Here is a 6384-nt window from a genome sequence, read left to right as displayed (position 1 = left end):
TGGCAGTGCTTCACAGTCCTAAGAGACCCCGGTATGGCTTCTTAGGAAGTTGCCTCTAAGCAGGAAGGGAGAAGATGATTGAGGGAAGGGAATTATCTTTATTATGTAGCAGGTCTTCTGGTACCAAGCTTGTTCATGTAACAAAGAGCTAAAAGTTTCATTTGGGGGTTAGGGTCACCATGTCTTGGTAGTGACTCAGGTTTTGGACTTGGAGACAAAGAGCCTAAACTTTCATAGGTCCTGTTCTTCTCTAGCAGTTTGTGTTGTCATATCCAATGAAGAACTGCAGAATCTTTCACAAACATAGATACCAATTGGGGTTAACTTGTTGTAAATGACAGAAACCAACTTGACTTAAAAGGGACTTTGAACGACTATACTTTCAGAGATCATTTCTATAGTTCGTTAAAAGGGACTTTGATGGAAGTGAGAGTTAAAAGAATCAAAGATGATGTTGAAGTGCCAAGTTTGAAAAAGATAGAATCCAAGATACCCTGGTAGGGAGAAGAGTCTCAGAAGCAGGAATGAACTGGGACAGTTTTTCCCATCTTTTTATCTCTCTGAGATAGAAAGTCTGAGAAAGAGTTTAATTGGCCTAGAATTGGCCACAGGCTTTCATCCTTTTGGCTTGGGCTGAATAGGGGACCTTAATTCTTGGCTTCCTGAAGACTGGAGGGGAATGATGGGGAGGTGGTGGTGTTAACTACGCATAAGGAAATCTGAGTATTGTTATCAATGTAAGGGCAATGTACTGTGGGTTGCCAAGTTGAAACCAATGTCCAGCTTTTGTTTTGTTTTGTTTTGTGTGTACCCCCCACTAACAGTTAAGCTCTATCAAGGCAGGAGCCCTGTGTATCTTTTTCTCTGCCCTGGACAGACAGCCGATGCTCAACAAAGAGATCTGACTTAGGAAGCCTTTCCAGCAGAGGTAATACCTGCCATGGGAGAGGTACAGAGAAGGGAGAGCACTGGGTAAGACAGGTGGGAGAATGGAGGGTAATTGAGTGAAGAGAGTTGGGCAAGAGATAACAAGAGAGAGGATGGAAGGAGAGTGTCTGCCAGGTTGCAGAGGGTCTCCAGTGACAGAGTTGGTCCTCTGGGTCCTCTGAGCCTTCTAGCTTGGCTCCTTGTCACATCACATCACATTGCTGCCAGCAAGAGACGCATGCATGAGGGGCAACTCCGTGCATCCTGGCATTTTGGGCCCTGGTTCAGAATGAGGCCTGAGCCTCCTGCCAATCCTTGGGGGCAGCTTCTAATTGCCCCACTTCTCCCTGGCAAGAACTGCTTTATTAACTACATGTTGCCACGTTTTTCTTCTTCACAAGACTGTGTGCCTCTTGAGGGTAAAACAGAAATTGTTTTAACCCAAAGGCCAGAAACTATCTATCTATCTATCTATCATCTATCTATCTATCTATCTATCTATCTATCTATCTATCTATCTATCTATCTATCAATCACAACTTATATTAACACTGTATAGAGCACAGGTAGATTTTGTATGTAAGTTAACAGCTTAGTTTCAGTAAATACACAGTGCCTGATGCATGGTAGCTACCCAATAAATATTTTTTTTTAACGAATTTCTTCTTCAGTGCTTTTTGTTCTCATCCCTTCCTTTATACCATTTATATTTCCTAATATTTAATAACTATTCCTTATTCTAGATTGATGAAGTTAGAATCCCCAAAACAGAAAGTTCAATGCAGTGGAAAGAGTACTGGAGTAGAAGCTTTTCTTGCTTCTGCCCTATGTGACCTTGGGGACAGGTCATAATTGATTTGGGTTTATTTCTTCAACTGCAAAATGAAGTGGTAGAGGTAGATGCTCCTTAAGAATCTGTCCAATTCTGTAAGTCTAACATCATGGTGACAAATATAAAGATGCCTAAGACTTAGCAAATTTAGAAAAAAAAAATGTTTATAATTTTCACAGTATGTAGTGGTTTTACCCTGAATCTGGACAGAAAGCAAAACCTAACTTACTTAGCAGTACTTAGGAGAAATTGCCAATGTCATAGAAAATCTAGATCACTGTTATCAAACTTTAAAGAAAGGCAGTGAAATCGATTTTTCAAATGAAATCCTACATTGAATCCCAATGTCTAACACAAGTAAAGGTCGAAAAGGTCCAAATGAAACAAAGGGGGATGTGTGGACCCCTATCCTCACACCTTCATCCACAAGCTCCTAGGAATACTATTAGACATCACTCATCAAATTCCTGGCTGAATATCCTAGACTTTTCTGTACCTGTGACAGTTCTAAAATGAGATTACCAATTTCATTCATTCAAGAAAAATTAAGGAAAAAGCTTTCCAAGGGAAAGGAAAAGTATATATGCTCTCTTTCAATGGCATTAAAAAGAGAGACCATTGTTAGTCTATCAGCAATTTTAATTTGAAAAACAAAATAAAATCTAACAGCAATTAATCCCCTATGCCATGTCAACTAGTAATATACAGACTGAGACTATTGTATCAGTGAAAACTTAGCTTCCAAAATGTTTTACTAATTTAATGAGCTAAATTGTAAAATATGAAGAAACTTCTCCAATATATAAATCAATAGTATCTAAAACTTTGCTTATAATTTTTACACATTTTAGCAAGACTTCTTTATCCCATGAAATGTTTTTCCTATAGTCCTGCTTCAGAGGAAAGATACATGTCTCCAAAGCCAAAGTAATTTAGCCTATCTATATCTATCTATTTATCTGTATCTACCTATCTGTGTATATATTTAGATATATACACCCTGTTCTTAATCACCAGAGGGGAAATTACTGAAAAATATTAAATGACCTAAACACAAATTGTCATCTTTGTGATTAATGATAGTGACCTTCTTAGCCCTAGCAAAGAAAAGCAATTGCTCTTTTCATAAAATCTGTCCATTCCTCTACTTGGAAATATCATCATCAAAATCACTAGGATATAGCCTATCAACTTGAACCACAGGTTTCTACACACAATGCAATGAGTCTTTGATTATGAGCTCTGCAAAGTTCAAACATCCTTATTAAATCATTTATCAACACTAATATAGATAAGAGAACATCATTTTACCTTAAGGATTACTCTTGAAAACATAGGATTCATGTAATTAATGTATTGAATAATTAATGAACAATGATGTCATATTTTGGGCAAAGTAAAAAGTTACGGAAATTTTTTCTCCAAGACATTCACTGCAGGCAATAACAACAACAACAACAAATATATATATATATATATATATATATATATATATATCTCACAGTCATTGGTGATCTTCTGGAAAGATACAAGGTTTGAATTATCTAGGTACAACCAATGAGATGACACGGCCTATTATAAGGATTTGTGCCTTATAACCAAGAAGCAAGGTAAAAGTCATCTCTGTTAAAAAAAAAAAAAAAAAAAGTATCTCCTCTATTTCCTGGTCTATACTGACTCTGCCGGACCTTCTAAGGGCTTGACTTGTGAGGATGAGGTGGGCAAGCCTTCCAGGTACCAACTGTTGGAAAGGCCTCTGGTGCATTCAAGCAATTGAGTATAATGACTTTCTGCTTAGTGATTTATCTTTCATTTACTTTTCAGAAGTGACCACAATAAGACATTACTGAAAATCAAGTGATGTAAACTGAGATAAGCAGAGGCCGATTATAATGGGCTTTACGAGTTTAGTTTTATGCTGCTTTAAGAAGTCCTTGATGGCATTTAAAGATGACATGGTCTAAATTTCAACAAGATCCATTTTTTACAGAAAAGACTGTAGGGCAGAAAAAGTAAAAGTAGGGAGACTAGTTAGGCGATCATTACAGAAAATCCTAGTGAATGATGGTGGTGGTTTAGATTAAGATACTAGAAAGTGGGAGTAGACAGATTCTGAATTTTATCAGTTGTTTCTGGATACCAGTAACCAAATACCCAACCTAAGATGTCTTAAATAAAGATATTTGTATGCTTATTTTACAGGAAGTTTAGTGCCACAACAGCCTCAATGATATTATCAAAGAATCACATTCTTCCAGACTAATTATCTTAGGCCTCAAACTGGAATAGTTGTTAGATAACTGCCACTAGCAATTAAGACTACATGCTCCTTATTCACACCTATAGAGAGGCTTGCTTTATGTGGCTATTTCATAAGCCAGGATTCCTCTTTACCAGATGCCCCCCGCCGACTGTTTATTGGCCCATACTTATTTAAGCCTGCCCATCCATCATCCATTCATTTGTATGAGAGATGGAGTTATGACTGACTAAAGATTAAGCAGAGCCCACCCTGAACTGGGTATGGGGTTGACTGGCCTTGAGTCACATGGCTTATGTGAACAGATAGATACCTGAGGGAAAAAAAAAGATTTGTTAGAAAAGAGTAAGGGGGAAATAGATGCTCGGTAGGCAAGCAGGGTTATCAACTACATGGGATAATGCTTTGCAGGTGTTGACATGGCTTGCCACTAGATTAAATACTAAGAAGATTTCAAGAACAGTTCTTAAAGTGTTGGCTTCAGCAATTGGGAAGAAGGTGGGGTATTTACTGAGATGCGAAAGACTGGATGAAAGATACAGGTTTGAGAATAATCAAATCTTCTGTTTTCACCCAGTTAACTTTAAGATACCCATTATAGATACTGAAAAGGTGATCAAGTTGTTAGTGGATATGAAAGTTTACAACTTCAAGGAGAGGCAAAGACTGAAAATAGAAAATAAAATCATACATATGGAGATTTTTTTTTTTAAGCAGCTGAGACTGGACGAAATTACTAAAGAGAATGTAGTATGGATAGTGCAAGAAGTGGGTACAGGATAGAATCTAGATCTATGCCAAGATTTAGAGTTGGAATACAACCAGAGCCATTAAGGCAGCTAGAAAACTCAAGTCTAATTCCCCAGCATCATCTGTGTGGTAGATGGAGAGTAGTGTAAATTGTTAGCTCTCTGCCAAAAGAATGGAAGATGTTCCCTCTCTCAACTTGGTAACTGTGGGACAGAAAGGATATGGCTATCTTTAAAAAGTACAGGATAATCATGATATGCCATAAAAAGGCATTATTAATACACCATACAATCTTTCAAAACAGTGTTGGCTCATTATCATAGTTCTCTAAATTAAACATTTCTAGTGAAAATAGGAAGAAGAGACATGGCATCCAGTGGCAACAATTCTAATCCAAGGCCTGACGAAAAATACTGACCATTATTACACCTACAATTTAAATTCAAAACGATTTCAAATGGACTTAAGTGATTATGGAAAATGACAAAGGAAAAAAAAACAACCCAGGATTCTTGTCTTTATCTGACACCTATTAGCTATGCAACCATAGCCCCTTTCACTTCCTTATTTTCTATGAGGTGGTTTTCTATTTGATGAAATGTTTACAACAGATAGGCCCTTCCTGCCTGCTTTGGCAGGGCTGTTGTGAAGATCAAAAGTTAAAGAATCTATTAACTTTTGTAAAGTCCCACAACAATAATTTTCTTCAGCTGCTTGACTTGTCTCACTTTCTACCACTGATGGCTTCATCATCCCAATACCAAATACCAATTTTCAGGTACTCAATCCTTAACAGAAAAGAACAAACTAAATTTCGAAATTTCATTAAGAACAAAACGCTAGATAACTAATAAAGACCCATTAAAGCCTCTGCCCAATTCCTATAAGGTTTCAAAATTGTACCTTGCATCAATTTAAAGTCATATGAGGTGGCCATCCTTCTGGGTAATGATCTGACACTGTCATATGGTGTCTAAAGATAATCAATGACCAGAGTACCAAGAACATATACATCAAAATATTTCTTCACATGTCACAACAGTAGCATGTTTGCCTGTGCTGCACTACAGGATTATAAATACAGAAGATGCTTTTATACTTTCCAAAGTTCTTTCTTATTCCTTAGTCTATCTGATCATCTAGCAGTTCTCCAGGTAGGCAAGGCAGATTTATGCTCGTTTTAGGAGGAGAAAAACTTCTGTTCAAAATCATTTTGAGGCTTAACTTTCAGGCACCCAATTTTATTTTGGTGTTAATACATCATGTCACATAAATTTTACACTCTAAATTATTCAACAGTTCTGCTAATTCTCCTTTAAGTAACACATTCAAGTTTGAAAATATTCCTAATAAAAACTATACATTAGCTTCATTCTAAGTCTTAATGAGGAAGAATCCTTTACCAACTAAATTATATCTCCCACTCACAAAAGTAGATGTGGCAATGATAATCACTTTGCAGAATCTTAATTATATCAAATGACTGTTATGTAGTACCTGAGAATATGCCTATGTTAACAAAGTATCTTGAGACGACTTCACCAATTTTGACAGAGGACACTGTTCTTAGACTGTGATCAAACCACTTGATTTTAAGTACTAATACTACTCTATC

The 6384-nt window shown here is 36.8% G+C and overlaps 1 pseudogene; it reads left to right on the top strand.

Moving 5' to 3' along the window:
* Positions 1-370: 370 nt before the first annotated feature.
* LOC123836223 (small nucleolar RNA U3) lies at positions 371-472 on the top strand (annotated as a pseudogene).
* Positions 473-6384: the final 5912 nt, after the last annotated feature.

This window comes from Mirounga angustirostris, unplaced genomic scaffold (genome assembly GCF_029215605.1).
Source record: "Mirounga angustirostris isolate CCGP_5_RB_7025 unplaced genomic scaffold, mMirAng1.0.hap1 SCAF_12, whole genome shotgun sequence".
NCBI lineage: Eukaryota > Metazoa > Chordata > Mammalia > Carnivora > Phocidae > Mirounga > Mirounga angustirostris.
This window is presented reverse-complemented; position numbering and strand designations above follow the sequence as displayed.